We start from the raw sequence: 16,797 nt of genomic DNA, 5'->3' as shown, positions 1-16,797 counted from the left end.
AAGTGGATTTCTGAGTTCGATGCCAGCCTGGTCTACAAAGTGAGTTCCAGGACATCCAGGGCTACACAGAAACCCTGTCTCGAAAAACCAAAAAGAAAAAAGAAAGAGAGAAGGAAGGAAGGAAGGAAGGAAGGAAGGAAGGAAGGAAGGAAGGAAGGAAGGAAGGAAGGAAGGAAGGAAGGAAAGGAAGGAAGGAAGGAAGGAAGTGAGGAAGGAAGGAAGGAAGGAAGGAAGGAAGGAAGGAAGGAAGGAAGGAAGGAAGGAAGGAAGGAAGGAAGGAAGGAAGAGAATATATGCTGGCTCTCTGCTCCTCCCTGTTCCAGAGATAGTCACATCTTCTCATGCAGTGCCAGCCTCGTCCCGTAGACAAAATGGTGAAGGTCGATGTGAATGGATTTGGCCGTATTGGATGCCTGGATACCAGGGCTGCCTTTTGCTCGGCAAAGTGAAGATTGTTGCTATCAACAACCCCTTCATTGACCTCAACTACATGGTCTACATGTCCCAGTATGACTCCACCCATGGCAAATTCAATGGCACAGTCAAGGCTAAAAATGGGAAGCTTGTCATCAACGGGAAGCCCATCACCATCTTCCAGGAGCAAGATCCCACTAACATCAAATGGGGTGATGCTGGTGCTGAGTATATTTGGAGTCTACTGGCGTCTTCACCATCATGGAGAAGGCCAGGGCCCACCTGAAGGGTGGAGCCAAAAGGATCATCATCTCCACCCCTTCTCCTGATGTCTCCATTTTAGTGATGGGTGTGAACAGCTGATGGATGAGAAATATGACAGCTCACTCAAGTTGTCAGCAATGCATCCTGCACCACCAACTGCTTAGCCCCCGTGGCCAAGGTCATCCATGACAATTTTGCGATCACTGCCACTCAGAAGACTGTGGATGGTCCCTCTGGAAGGTTATGGTGTGATGACCATGAGACTGCCCAGAACATCATCCCTGCATCCACTGGTGCTGCCAAGGCTATAGGCAAGGTCATTCCAGAGCTGAATGGGAAGCTCACTGGCATGGCCTTCCCTGTTTCTACCCCCAAGGTATCCATTGTGGATCTGACATGCTGCCTGGAGAAACCTGCCAAGTACGATGACTCAAGAAGGTGGTGAAACAGGCATCTGAGGGCCCACTGAAGGGCATCCAGGGCTACACCGAGAACCAGGTTGCATCCTACGACTTCAACAGCAACTCCCACTCCTCCACCTTTGATGCTAGGGCTGGCATTGCTCTCAGTGACAACTTTGTGAAGCTCATTTCCTGGTATAACAATGAATTCGGCTACAGCAACAGGGTGGTGGACCTCATGGCCTACATGGCCTCCAAGGAGGAAGAAAAACTGGACCACCCACCCCAACAAGAACACTGAGAGCAAGAGAGAGGCCCTCGGTTGCTGAGGAGTCCCTATCCCAACACTGAGCATCTTCCTCACAATTTCCATCCCAAACCCCCATAATAATGGGAGGGGCCTAGGGAGCCCTCCCTACTGTCTTAAATACCATCAATAAAGTTTACTGGAAACACACACACACACACACACACACACACACACTCACTCACACACAAAGAATTATATGCTAAAGACTCTAAGCACTGGAGTAGACGAATCATTGTGAGGAGAAAAAGTTGAAGAAAAGAATACAGTAGGCTTTGTCCACAGGCTAAGAATCTGGGCCTCACACATGGCCAGTGTTGTCCCCCATGGAGCCCATGCCGGCTGGGCCTGTAAATAAGAGATTAAATGGAACAGACTGTAAAGCACAGGTTTGGCCAATATTTGAAGTACTAGATTTAGAAAAGGGCACTAGTACACAAAGGCCTGTGGTTGGAAGGGTTCTAGAAATTTTTCATCCTTCATGGAGGAACAGAGAGAATCAATGCACTGCTCACTGTTGCACCGCCATAACCAGAAACCCAACAGAAACAACTAAATGGAAGAAGAGTTCTATTTGCCTCAGAGCTTCTGGTTGGTCAGTTTCTGCTCACTTAGCCTCACATGCCTGAGACTATGTGGCAGCAGATGTTCTTACAGCTAAGTGGACAGGAAACAAGAGAGGAACAGAAAGGACCAGGAGACAAGATACCCCATAAAACCTACAGTCTCTAGGAACCTACTTTTCCTATCTAAGTCCTATATCCTAAAATTCCCCAAACCCTGTAAAAATAACACCAGCAGATGGGACCAAGCAGTCAAACAAGGAACCTGTGGGGAACTTTGCATATTTAAACCATAACAAACATTAAACAGGAACGCACAATCCAGGGACAGTGTTCCAAGGGCAGCCAAGAAATCTTGGATTTCTTGCTGAATTACGTGTGGACAGGTGACTGATGCTATCTTTTGAGAGGTGGAAGCTGCCAAAGGCTATTTGCTTTCTTTATTGGCCCTAAGAGAACCCATTAGGTATCCTACAAGCAATGTCATCAGACCAAACAATAAAAGAAAATCAGTATGTCCCCCATCTTCTGACCTAGGACAAAAAGCTTGTCCATCCATAGGTTAAGTTAAGCTGCTTTGCACAATAATATTATTGGCCCTAGGAATTACTGGGCATTTCTATAGGAAAACTAATAAAGAGCAATAAAACCAGTCTCACTGAAGACAAGCAGACTAAAGTCAACACTGGACAACCGGCAGAACAGCCTTTCATTTCCTCTCCATTCTTCTGGAATCCTCCTGACCATTTTTTCCAGCCACCCGGCTCTGTACATGTTATTTCATTAGAATATGAATGAGAAGCTCTTTGGGAAATTTTTATGCTGTCATGGCAACAGTCACCATGACAACTGTTAATTAATTGGATACTCATGAAGTGGAGGAAGAAGAAGGGGGGGAAAAAGCCAACAGGAACGGATACAACTCTAGAGGAAGTCACGGTGTGTAGTAATTATATGAATTTCATTCAGCGAAGGCATGCGGCAGGTCAGAGATGCAAATAGCTCCCCCTCAGCCACTCCTACCCAGAGGCCTGCCCTCCTCAGATGTGACTGAGTGCTTCCAGCCTTGCCCATTCAAACTGACACATGGGGCTGCTCCAGCATAGTCAGTGTCTCCCCAAGATTTAAAAAATCAAAACCTCATTCCAACATAGAGAACTGGATATATGGCCATGACTAGGCCCTAACATAAAAATTGTCACCTGCATGCCCCCACTAGAGCAAATGGGACTGGCGAGGGAGGAGAGTCACACTTGGGTGGGCAGAACCTTTTGCATTGGAAGTATCTTCAGATGCAGGCCGGGGAAGTTAGGCTTGTCACGGACATCCCAAGATGACAGGTTGGCTCCCACACTCGCAGATGGCTCACAGTTCAAAATGGACACCAGCGGGGGAGGAAGGTCTTGAGAGGTGGAGAGAAACCTCCCAGGATGCCCACTGGAAGCCAAGTGGGAAGGAACAAGGGACTTGATAGATATTTTTCTGCAATGCTCTCTACCACATCTGAAGCCCTGGGTTTCACTAGCCTTATTAGCAGCTTGCTGTTGTCGCTGGGTTTAGAGGACACCCTGTTGCATGCATGGTCTCTGTGGAAGCCGTCTCTTGAGATGTTTTTCAAAGACTTAGAAACACTTCTGTCCACCTCAGACTAGCCGACACACTAATCCCTTCACTTGAGTAGATGTCACATGAGACGTGGTCAGTGCTGGATGGCCAAACTCACCCTCCACGTGATAAACCACCATTTTCCCAGGCAAAGCCATGAAGTAAGTCTCTGCATACCCAAACCATCCATCACACCTCTATTTACTTGTTTGTTGTTTGTTTGTTTGTTTGTTTGTTTGTTTTGAAATGGGGCTTTGCCATATAGCAACTTACTATGTAGATCAGGCTATTCTTGAAATAGCTGAGGTCCTCCTGCCTCTGTCTCCAGAGTGTTGAGATTGTAGGCATGTCTCATTACACCTGGCTTGATGACTTCAGTTTCCCATTTCTCCTCCTCCTCCTCCTCCTCCTCCTCCTCCTCCTCTTCCTCCTTCACCTCAGGTAACTGTTTCTCTGTCTCATAAATGCCCCTAAATGCTGTTCTCACAAGGGTGGCTTTGAGATTTGAGGTTCTCACTTCCTTGTGGTGGTCACCACATAAGCAAACTCCCCTTCATAAAACTCATCTTTTGAGTGACAGGTACTTTGGGCAGTAGGCAAAATGGGGCAACACCTTCAACCACCTCTTCTCACTTCTCTAACTATCCAAATGATAGTCACACTCCCTTGGCAAATTGGGAGTTTGGCTTCTTGAATGTTTTCTCAAAATTTGTTTCACTTGCCTGCTAGTTGGGGTTAAAGCAAAGAAAAAGAAAGAAAGAAAGAAAGAAAGAAAGAAAGAAGGAAGGAAGGAAGGAAGGAAGGAAGGAAGGAAGGAAGGAAGGAAGGAAGGAAGGAAGGAAGGAAGGAAGGGAAAGAAAGAAAGAAAGAAAGAAAGAAAGAAAGAAAGAAAGAAAGAAAGAAAGAAAGAAAGAAAGAAAGAAAGAAAGAAAGAAGGAAGGAAGGAAGGAAGGAAGGAAGGAAGGAAGGAAGGAAGGAAGGAAGGAAGGAAGGGAAAGAAAGAAAGAAAGAAAGAAAGAAAGAAAGAAAGAAAGAAAGAAAGAAAGAAAGAAAGAAAGAAAGAAAGGAAGGAAGGAAGGAAGGAAGGAAGGAAGGAAGGAAGGAAGGAAGGAAGGAAGGAAGGAAGGAAGGGAGGGAGGGAGGGAGGGAGGGAGGGAGGGAGGGAGGGAGGAAGGAAGGAAGGAAGGAAGGGAAAGAAAGAAAGAAAGAAAGAAAGAAAGAAAGAAAGAAAGAAAGAAAGAAAGAAAGAAAGAAAGAAAGAAAGAAAGAAAGAAAGAAAGAGAGCAAGCTTCACCCCAGAGCACTTCAATGGCTCTGACTTTCACACCAGAAGACACTGTTGGACTCTGTTGAGCCACACCTACCTCACAACCACTATCTACAACCTTTGTAAATGAAAGGAATTTGGAAGGATGGCAGTCACACAAACCCTGAACCTCTGGATGTAGCTACTGATTGGGGTACGTGTGTGTGTGTGGGGTGCGGGGGGGGGTAATGGAACATCACTTACTGGAGCATCCATATTTGGTTTTGATAGTCTGAAAACTCCATGCCCTTCTTATGACTATAGACCTCCAGTCATTTCTTTTATACGTATCATTATTTAGAAAGACCTCGTCTCAGAGAGGTGCTAAGGAACTGTCCTTTCAAATAGGCCTTTTACTTCTGCCTTTGAGGATTTGACACTTTGAGAACCTAAATGTGACCTGGTCAACACATTCTTTTATATTTGAAAAAAAAAATGTTTCCAAGAAGGATTTTTTTTTTCAGATCCCTGATTTACCTACATCTCCATCTTGGAGAAACATGTTAAACCAACAGAATACATTCAAACCCCCATCTAAGAAATTCCCTTGTAGATTCATGGCGACCCATCACACTTTGCCCCAAAGCTAATATACCCAATATGAACCTATAACAAAGCACACATCTGCTCGTCCGAGGGAGGAGGAGCCCTTGTCTTTTATTCAGCCAGCCATTCCAAAACAGTCAACGTCCCCTTTTCCCCCAGATAGTCAATTACCGTTTTTCCTGATAGACTCAAAGACAGAGAGTGGAGGGAGGGAGGAGGGAAAGGATGTCTAAATTAATGATCGGCTTCTAATAATGAGCCATCTGGTCTCTTTCCTGCCTCGCTGATGAACACCCAAAGCACCTACAAGAAGAAACACGCATATGAAAAAGATGTCTTCGTGATAATATGCATAGTATAGGTAGTTTGTTGCTTAAATGATTGACTGGAAAAGTCAATTCTGTCTGTGATAAAGCAAACGATAAGCTCCCCCTGACCTCTGAAATACTTTAAATTATCATGAAGATTACCTCATTCTTGTTTGAGAACTCATTAAGGGTTCACCGTACAATTTTCAGAAGAGCAGGTTTTCCTAAGTGGTAATAAAAGCCCTAGTCGATTCAGGAAGCGGGCTAAGCCAGAATGCTCCATCAGCTTATAAACTGCTTCCCCCAAAACATTCAGAACCAAGAGGTCAGGTCCGCAGAGCAGAGTTTCAAAACCATTTTTGAGAGACTGCCCGGCAGAACCTTCCCTTTCGCTAACACCCACGTGATTTGTTCAAGCTGAACTGCCTTGGCATTGTCCCTGTGAATCTGTAGAGATGACGATCGAAGAGCATGCATGGGCACCATTTATCACGTCCTCCGGTCAGTGAGCTCGCGCAGGTCAGGGAGGGCTGATTCCTTCACGTCCTCCCAGCCAAGTATAGCTCTCCACAGAGACGTCTATTAAAGGGGAGAATATGGATGGGATGCTGGCTTGATTTTCCATTTTAACTACTTTAAAGAATGTTCACAGCACATATTTAAAAGAATCAGTAGGCTAAAAGAACCAACTCCCCATGAGATATATTACACTGAAAAGATATAGAGAAAGGTTCAGACACACTCCTCATTTTTTAGTACTTAGCCTGGATGAGGCACCAGGCCCAGCTCAAACCCTGACCCCACAAACTCCCCCCACCGCATCATCACATAAAACACTTAGCCTAATTAATACTCTGGTATCCTTTGTCTCTGAAGTAGGCACGTTATTTAGGAGATTTATGTGGGCTGGAAATTCAAGCGAGGTCATAAAAGCATTTATACATTTATAATACATATAGATGCAGCCATGTGTGTGTGCCTGTACACGCATATACACAGACTTGTATTCATATTTACATAGGTATATGTCCCTCCCTCCCTCCCCTCCCTCTCTCTCTCTCTCTCTCTCTCTCTCTCTCTCTCTCTCTCTCTCTCTCTCTCTCTCTCTCTCTCTCTCTCTCTCTCTCTCTCTCTCTCCAGATGTTACTGCAGACAGAGAGCTCAAAGAATGCAGCGCTCCTCCTGGGACTTCACCATCTAACCTGATCTCACTCACAGAAACGCTTTTTCTCTTCTACCACTTTCAACTGCATCCTATCACTGGCTCTTGGAAGTCATATTGCCTTCGTGAGTGCTATGTGCCGGCATGTTGTGGAATTCTTTTTGGAAATTCTAGTAGGTGATGATCCCTTAAATTCTGCCTCCTCTTTCTTCTGAAAGCCTTCATTGTACATAGCATAGCATTAGAGTATACACATTATTGTTTTCTTAGCCTGTAGATCTTCAAGAGGCCGCCAGTCTTCCTCATGTTCTGCAATATGCCCTGCCCTGAAGAGCCTGTTCCTCCATTCTGTCACCGATTCTTCTGTAGTCGAGAATCCAAAACCTCACCTCTCACTTCTTCCAGGGCCCAACCTATTCCCCTTTGGCCATATCATTATGTAAGACAAGTATCATCTGGCTGCACCCCAGAAAACTCCTTCAAAACCTGTCAATATACAACTAACATGTATCTTCACTGTTTGTCGACACTACAGGGAAATGCCTGACATCACTAATATAAGGGAGCGAGCTGGAGAGATGGTGGTCAAGAGCACTGGCGACTCTTCCAGAGGCCCCAGGTTCAAGTCCCAGCACCTACATAATGGCTTCCAACTATCTGAAACTCCAGTTCTAGGGGATATGACATCCTATTCTGGCCTCTATGGGCTATACATGCATGTGGTACACTGACATACATGCAGGGAAAATATCCATAAATGAAAATAAAAGTAAAAGGTGTTAACTAATATATGAGAGGAAAGACTTATTTTGGATCAGTTTTTGAGGCTTATTGTAGCAGGGTGGGCAGGGCAGATCTGACCACATCCTGGCAGCAGGAAGCAGAGAATGTTGTGCTAGTGGGTTTCCTTCCCTCCCTTTTTGATCACCCTGAAACTATAGTTGAGTGGTGCCAACTACATCCAAAGCTCACTTTCTTCTGACATACAGGGCTCTTCTCTGCTGCTGTGAATGGTCCTCAGTCCAACCAGGTTGTCAAGCAAGACTAACTATTGCCTAGCCATGCATGGTACTACACATCTCTCATTTCAAGGCATCTCAAATTCAGGGCCAGCCTGTGCTACATAGGAAGACTCTGTCTCAATATCTTACATATAACTAAGAACAAGGTTAGCTATCATAGACATCTATTCTCATTTCTTCTTGAGTGGGATGGTAGATCATCTATTGATTTGCTCAAATGTTTGATAAATTAAATTCTCTTCCCATCTGGGAATTGATGTCATAAGCTAAGCCCACTTTCTTTCATATCACTAACTTCCATCACTCTCTCATATCCCACTTACCAAGGCCCCACTTTGACTTAAGTTCCTTTTCTGCTGTCCCAGCTCTCTAACACAAACCATCCAATGGTCTCAAAAGATCTGCCCACCCCACCTCCTTCCTTCCCTAGTTTCCATTCATTTAACTCATTACAATGGTTCATGCAACACTTTATCCTGGTGCATATAGTCACCTAACACTGAAGCTTCTGAATTAGATTTTAGTGTTTCCCAGCTGGAGTAGACCATGGCCAATAGTTTGTCCTTTAGTGTCTTCTGCATCAAACGCATGCTTCATGAACAGCACATGAGGGAGCTAGTCGTAACGATACAGCTTTACCAGCCCTGAGCATTTCCTGTGCATCTTGTTTCGGTCATTCTAGTCACATATTCTAGAATTATGCTGTGGTATCAGCTGGCCCTCCTCAAATGATCAATTGAGTTGACTAATTCACACTTACTTTCTTATTTCTTCTCAGGTGTCTTCTTTCTGAGGTTTCTATTAGAGACATTTGCTCATTCTTCTGTTGAATTTCTATCTTTTACATGGTGTTTGAGTTCTTTAGGTATTGAAGATTTGAGTCCTATATAAAATACAAATGATTGATAAGTGGATAGATATAAGTAGATATTTTATAGATAGGTAGATAGATGAAATATGGTTGATAAATTGATAGATGATGATGATTGATAGATGGATAGATAGAAGATAGATAGATAGATAGATAGATAGATAGATAGATAGATAGATAGACAGACAGATAGATAGATGAAAGATATATAGAAAGATAGAAGATAGGTAATAGATAGATGATAGACAGATAGATAGATGATAGGTAGATGATTGATAGATAGATAGATAGATAGATAGATAGATAGACAGATACACTGAATCTCTACCATCTTTCCTTCTCTCTTTCTCATGCTTTTGATGAACAGTTCTTAGTGCAGTACAATCATTTTCTTTTGTTCATTACATGTCCTTTTAAAGTAGCACTTAAAAAGAAAATCTTTGTCTACTCAAAGGTCAAGAAATGATCAACTGTATTCACAAGGCTTTATTCATTTACCTTTCAAATGAGATTGAGTTAGATCTGAAGTCAATTTGTGCCTACAATGGAAGGCAGGATATTAATTCATTGTGAATACCTATCACCCCGTTCAGCATCTGAAGTTCAGTTCATTTGTAATATTGTCAGAATTACTCAAGGAGATGTCACAGGAGAGTTAAGGCAAGGAGAAGCGAATTTAGGAGAGCTGTGTTACCATCACAAACCTTCCCTGAATAGATCCCCTCTGGGCACTGTTCACTGCTCCACAGGGGGTTCCTAACAGTTCCTCATCCCACCCTTCATCTTCAAACAGATACCAAAACCTCAGATTTTTATTTTTGTTGGACTATTATGGCAAAAGATGTTACATTTTTGGAAAACTGTAGCTCTTTTGCATTCTGACATGCATTTCTAGAAACTTAGGAAGCTTCCAAAGATAACAAACCCTTGTGAACCACAAAAAAAAAACTGGGCATGAAGCCTCCTTGTAAATAAGCCATGTTTATCAGAAGAAAGAACATGAAGTGTTATAAACAGAAAGGCAACCTGCCCCTCACTTCCCAGAGTTCCCTGTTAGGATGTGTCTGTTAAGAAAACACAATTAGTTCCCAAACAAAGAAGAAATGAGCCAGTCATGTGAGTTAGGCCTGCTTGCAGGCTAACCCACATTCAATCCCTATATGTCCAAGGAGAGACGGTATATAAATGATCTCTAGGACTGGAAGATTGAAAGGGAATGTGATAACATCTTAGCATTATTCCAGAGACAGTGGGAAACCTCACCCCAGCCTAATGAGAAGAGAGCAGTGGTCAGGTGAGTGACAGGGAAAGTCATGTTCTCAGTGTCCACAGAGGTTTTGGGAAAAGCAGTGGGTCCCTGGCCTAAGACAATGGCTTGAGGACTAGAATCAAGGATAACGCCTTTGCATCCTTAAAGTTGTCACTAGTGAAGGACACAGAAAGAAGCATCGCTACAAGTTCCCCAGCTTGTGGCCTGAGGAAGTGGTGGCTCTGGCCTCTAGGTGGATAACCTGGACTCAGATGACGGGGGGGGGGGGGGGGGGGAAGGTGAACAATATTTTCTCTCTCCATTGCCTCTCTGAAAAGTATAACTTTTTTTTCTAAGCCTACTTTTAAAAAAAGGAAAGAAAAGATTTATTTTATTTATATGAGTATACTGTAGCTGTCTTCAGACACACCAGAAGAGGGCATCAGATTCCATTGCAGATGGTTGCGAGCCATCATGTGGTTACTGGGAATTGAACTCAGGACCTTCAGAAAAGCAGTCAACGCTCTTAACCACTAAGCCATCTCTTCTAAGCTTACTTTTAATGATGGTTCTTAAACATTTTAACCTCCCTTCTAGCCCACCACCCACCAGAGGTAGTGGAAAAGAAAGGATATGGGGGAAGTGGACCTGTTTAGAAATGGCTGTTTGGAGCAGATCCCATCTGTGTTGTCAGGAAATCAAGAGTTCAGTTCACAGGTTAGCAGTGGCAGCTTGATCCACTGCAAACACTTCATGGATACACCTGCAGTCCAGTTCAGTAGTGTCAGGATAGCAGTAGTGGTGGCGCGACCTAGCAGGAACAGCCAGGCCTCAGCTGGATTGACATGAGATAGCAGGAGGGACCAGGAGTGACACCAGGAGTTCTTTGTCATGTCTCTCTCAGTGAAGTGAAGTTCAGAGAAGATGCTGAACCAATAAACCTCACAGCTAGCTCTACAGCAAGCCAAGCCCCAAGCTCCTCTCCCAGTCTGTTGAGTCCTGTCTACACTCCCTCCAAACATCACATGTCATCCACGGGTCTTGCCTCACCTCGTGTCTTGCCTTAGCACATGTGTCTGCCTCAGCTGATAACACTCTGCCAATGGGCCCAAGTCCGCTGAATTGGTAAGAAGCTAGAGCACACCACCAGAAGTTTTGTTTTTGTTCGTTTGTTTGTGTTTGTTTTTTTTGGTGTGTTTCTCTCTCTGGAATCCCTACAAAATGCAGCTCAACTACACAATGTAAGGCAGATCAATACATGCATGTCATTAGCAAAGAATCCTTCATCACATATCCTTTCACGTGCTTGCTTTAGCAGAACATCCTCTCTTCCGTATCTGCTTCAGCAAAGCATTCCTTCACATGTGTGCTTTAGCAAAACACCATCCAACACTGCTGACTTTCCAAAGAACCCTTAAGTTTCCACTCCAGAGCAGAAGTCTGGGTGCACAGTGGTGATGTGTTAGGCACATAGAACCAATATAAAGTAGTCGTTGTGGACATTGGGCGTTTTGAGAGCCAAGAGATGCATCACCAGGCTCGCAGTGTCACTGTACCTTAAGAAGAAAAAATGACAGTACCGTGGTTTGAGTTAGAATGGCCCTGTGCTGGCTGTTTTTGCTTGCCAACTTGACTTCATCTGGAATTAACTAAAACCCAAGCAGCTGGGTACACCTGTAAAGGATTTTTTTTTTCTTAATCAAGTCATTAAAATCGAAAGACCCACTTTTAATCCAGATCGTTTGAGGTTGGAAAAACCACCTTTAATCTGGGCCATGCCTTCTACTGGCAGTCTATATGAAGGACAAGGAAGGAGGAATCTTGTGCTCTCTGCCTGCTTGCCCTAATTCATGTTGGCAAAGCCCATTCGTTGTTGGCATTAGCACACACTTCTTCAGGATTCTGGTGTACACTGAAGAGCAGCTGAGACATCCAGCTTCATGGACTGAACAATTACTGAATTCTTGGAACCTCCTTTGGTAGATAGCTACAGTTGAAGTAACTGGACCATAGCCTGTAAGCCATTCTAATAAATCCGATTGATCGATAGATAGATAGATAGATAGATAGATAGATAGATAGATAGATAGATAGATAGATAGTTCTGCTCCTCTATATAACCCTGACTAATATATTCTCCCCTCCCCATATAGTTGCAATTATTTGAATAGTTGGTCCCCAGTAGGTGATGCTATTTGGGGATATTTACGAGGTATACCCTTGTTGGAGGAAGTATTTTACTGCAGCAGGGTTTGAGAATTCAAAGCCTTGCACCATTTCTAATTCACTCTTTCTGCCTCACACTCTCAGTCTAAGATGTGAGCCCTCAGCTTCCTGCCCTTGCCACCATGTCTACCATTTGCTCACTCATCTCCCTGACATGGCAGACTCTTATCCCTCTAGAGCTATAACCCTAAATAAACTCTGTTTCCTATAAGTTACCTTATCAGAGGAACAGAAAAGTAACTGATACAGAGGTCATTTGTGGGTGTTTGATGTGCTGTGGGGATCCCCAAATGCCCGACAGAGTAACTCAGATAACACAAGACCAAGCATTCCTGTAGCTTGATAAATATTTATTAAGCCCTTATTGCGGGCAGACCTGTCAGTGAGGTGCACAATGTGATACATCAAATTGCCTCTAGCTTTCCAATAATCAGTTCTGGATTCAAGTTGAAACCCAATCTCTTCTTAGCTGCAGAGACCTTTGTCAGATTCTTTATTCCTTCAAGCCTTCCTTTTGTCATCCGTACAGATGAACATCTGGATTAAACGCCTGGACTCCCTCCAGCTCTGAAATTCCATAATGCATCCTCTGAAGACATTTAGCTCCCAAAGAGACCAAAGTTAGTCAACCACATCATCCATCACTCCTCCGTCTGAGATTTTATTTGTCTAATCAGATTCAGACAAATTTTCAACTTCTCTCTGTCTCTGACTCGCAATTCAATAAGACTATATGGATGTGTTTTGTATTCCATTTAATGTCATTATTCATTCTGGCCATGACCGCCTAACCATTTTTTCTGCCTGCAATGTAATCAGCTATTAAAGACCTATGATGGTGTGGTTTCCAGACTTGTGTCCCCCTTTTCCAAAGTAGATTGCTTCTAAGCTGATTAAAACATCTCTGAATTTCAAATATTGTTTTAAAAACACAACAGATTTTTAAGACTTCCTTAAGACTGTGCCATGCCAAGAGTTGTCAGCTCTTGCAGACTGACCATTAAAAAAAAAAAAAAAAGACAAACAAATAATCCTAACCATGGTTTTGAAAGGAGACATGGATGCCCCGTTCATTGCATGACTGTGATACTCACTCATGGAGTTTGAGGCTACAGATCCAATATCTCAAGTTTCTCCCAGGGTAACATTCTGTCTGGGACTAGACTTATCAATAGGCAGGAGTCAATGGCTGGAGAAATGGCTCAGTTAGTGAAATGCTTTCTGCCCATGCATGATGACTTGAATTTGCATCCCCAACACTCACATACAGAGCCAGACATGGTGCTGAATATCTGTAACCCCAGCACTGAGAAGGTGGAGACAGGAGAAACTCCTGGTTTCCCTGGCCAGCCAGCCTAGCCTAAGTTGGCAAGCTCCAGTTTCAATGAGTGACCCTGACTCAAAATAGAAGATGAAAAGCAATGAAGTAAGTATCCAATATCAACTTCCGGCCTCCCCCATACACATGGGTGCACACATGCCACATACACATACATTTTACTTCACATTTATGGTGCCCTAAGAGGGCCGTGTTTTAAAGCTTTGGTTGTCAGAAGACGGACTTTTAGGAATGAATTGGATCATGACGTTTGATCCTTAGCAGTGGGTTAATTCATTTATGGGTTTGTGATTTGATGGCAGTATCGGAGTATCGAGGTAGTAGAAGCTAGGAAGTATGGTCGACTTGGAGGACATAGGTAAATATGGGTGTACCCTGGAAGGAATATCTCATCCCCTTCTCTCAGCTTCCTGAATGCCATGGGGTGAGCAGGCTCCTGCTCCACATGCTCCCTGACTACCTCACCACAGCCCAGAACCCATGAAGCTCACCGACGATGGACTGACACACCGTAAGCTGAAATGAATGTCTTCTTCCTAAGTTCTCCCAGACAATTCATTACAGCGGTGAGAAACTGGTAGGATGGCCATCATCGCTGCCCACTGAGCCTCCCAAATCCCAGACATCATCTCAAAAAATCTACTCCAAACTCTTGGATGCACCTATAATTGTCAATAAAACCAGTCACATGATGTGTGTGTATATGTGTGTGTGTGTGTGTGTGTGTGTGTGTGTGTGTTTGAGGGGCTGGAGAGATGGCCTGGTCTAAAGAGCACTGGTTGTTCCAGAGGATGCAGGTTCAGTTCCCAGCACCCACATGGCAGCTCACAACATCTGCAACTCCATTTCCAAGGGATCCAGCACCCTCTTCTGGCCTTCAAAATCACCATATGCACAGACAGTGCCCAGACGTACATATAGGCAAGATACCCAAACACATAAAAAATAAATGAGTAAATAAAATTTAAAAATAAATAAATAACAATAGATGTGGAGTACTGACCTTATTTTGACCTTATTTTGATCACTTTGGTGTTCTCCACAGTACTCCCTTCGGGTATAACATCATCAAAGGCCCAGATGTAGATGATTCTGGGTTCAGGGCCTGGGCACACCTACTATCTCTAGTGACCATCTGATACAGCCCAGAGCTTGAGTGTTGAATATGTGTGCTCTGTCTCTGTTCTTTGTTTTCACTTTGTTTTTCACTCCTGTGGGATATTTGTTTTTCTCACTTTTTCCTATGAATCCTAGAACTCTTAGGCTAAAAACCACACACATGCATCAGTGCCATCAGCGTAGCCGACTCTTGAGACGATGAACTCAGAAAGAGAAAATCCCTCTTACACCCATGGTTTCGGGATTTTGGTCTGTGATTTATTGATCTTCTGACTTCTCACCTCATATCCAGGGAGCAAGAGAGGAAGAAGCTGGGGTTCCCACTGCCCCTCTTTGTGGGCACATCCCCATTGCCTGTAGGCTCCCCACTAGACATCATCATTTTGGGGTTCGCACAGTCTCCCAGTATGACCTCACTAGAAACCCAGGCCTTACATTATGAAAGTCGGAGATATTTAAGATCCAAACTATATCATCATTCCATAATGGAATTAATCTCTCCTCATGACATATCAAATGCTATAACTCCGTAGTCACAACATAAATTGAAGCAAAGGCTGCCAAATTCCATTGGGGTGACCTGTACCCCCATGATCTCAACACTCAAAATCACATCTATTAACCACCTGGATCCTTCCAGTCTCCTCAGATGAACACCAGGTAAAAGGCTCTGTTTGGTTGGTATAATGGTCTTCCTGCTACCACTGTGTAAGTCAGACTGGTGACAAGGATTCCTAGGACAAGAAGTATGACTACGAGCATCCTCACCATTGTGTCTCTGCTGCTTTTGTGCTCTCCCGCCCGCCATGGCCAGCCTTAAGGATCTCGAAGGGAAGTGGCGCCTGATGGAAAGCCACGGCTTTGAGGAGTACGCGAAAGAGCTAGGAGTAGGACTGGCTCTTAGGAAGATGGCTGCCATGGCCAAGCCAGACTCTATCATTACTTGTGATGGCAACAACATCACCATCAAAACCGAGAGCACAGTGAAGACGACCGTGTTCTCTTGTACCCTGGGAGAGAAGTTTGATGAAACTATGGCTGATGGCAGAAAAACTGAGATGGTCTGTACCTTCCAAGATGGTGCCCTGGTCCAGCACCAGCAATGGGAAGGGGAGCACGATAACAGGAAAACTGAAGGATGGGAAGTTGATTGTGGAGCGTGTCATGAACAATGCCACCTGCACTCGGGTCTACGAGAAGGTGCAATGAGAGCTTCCTCGTCATCCTGGACAGGAGTTAGCTGCCAGAGTGAATATGCTCAATTCAGTGAGCGGACATAAACAACAAACAGCTTCACTTCTTTGGTTTTATTTTTCATGACTGTTGAGTTCTCTTTATCACAAACACTTTACATGGAACTTCATGTCAAACTTGGTTTACCCAGGATCATTCCTTTGGCTAGTAAATAAACGTGTTAGTGCTAAAGAAGAAGGAGGAGGAGGAGGAGGAGGAGGAGGAGGAGGAGGAGGAGGAGGAGGAGGAGGAGAAGGAGAAGGAGAAGGAGAAGGAGAAGGAGAAGGAGAAGGAGAAGGAGAAGGAGAAGGAGAAGGAGAAGGAGAAGGAGAAGGAGAAGGAGAAGGAGAAGGAGAAGGAGAAGGAGAAGGAGAAGGAGAAGGAGAAGGAGAAGGAGAAGGAGAAGAAGAAGAAGAAGAAGAAGAAGAAGAAGAAGAAGAAGAAGAAGAAGAAGAAGAAGAAGAAGAAGAAGATGATGACTACAAATCTTTGAGCCCGTGTTCCTGTTGGGAAGCAAACCCTCCTCTTTTCTCCCTTGATTCACATAAAATTGTTCAGCTTCCTTCTACCCTAAGAGAAAATAATTCAAAAGCAAAGCTTTTTTATTCCCCGCCCCCAAAAGAACACAGTCCTTGTCTCCGATCAATGAGAAAAAGTATCAAGCTTATCAATATTCTTCATTCTACACACAGTGAGAATCCCACTAAGAACACATCCAGGAAAATCAAAACTGAATTATCTCACCTTGTATCAAACAGTTCCTACTGACTGGGAAGGTTGTTCAGCAAATAAAGGCACTTGCCTCCAAGCCAAGCGATCTGAGTTTGGTCCCTGGGAGGTCACATGGCTGGAGGCAAGAACC

At 44.0% G+C, this 16,797-nt stretch overlaps 2 pseudogenes; both read left to right on the top strand.

Annotated features, from left to right (window-relative positions):
* Gm8254 (predicted gene 8254) lies at window positions 354–1,540 on the top strand (annotated as a pseudogene).
* On the top strand, window positions 15,477–16,122 carry Gm6100 (predicted gene 6100; annotated as a pseudogene).

Source organism: Mus musculus, chromosome 8 (genome assembly GCF_000001635.26).
Source record: "Mus musculus strain C57BL/6J chromosome 8, GRCm38.p6 C57BL/6J".
Classification (NCBI taxonomy): Eukaryota; Metazoa; Chordata; class Mammalia; order Rodentia; family Muridae; genus Mus; species Mus musculus.
This window is presented reverse-complemented; position numbering and strand designations above follow the sequence as displayed.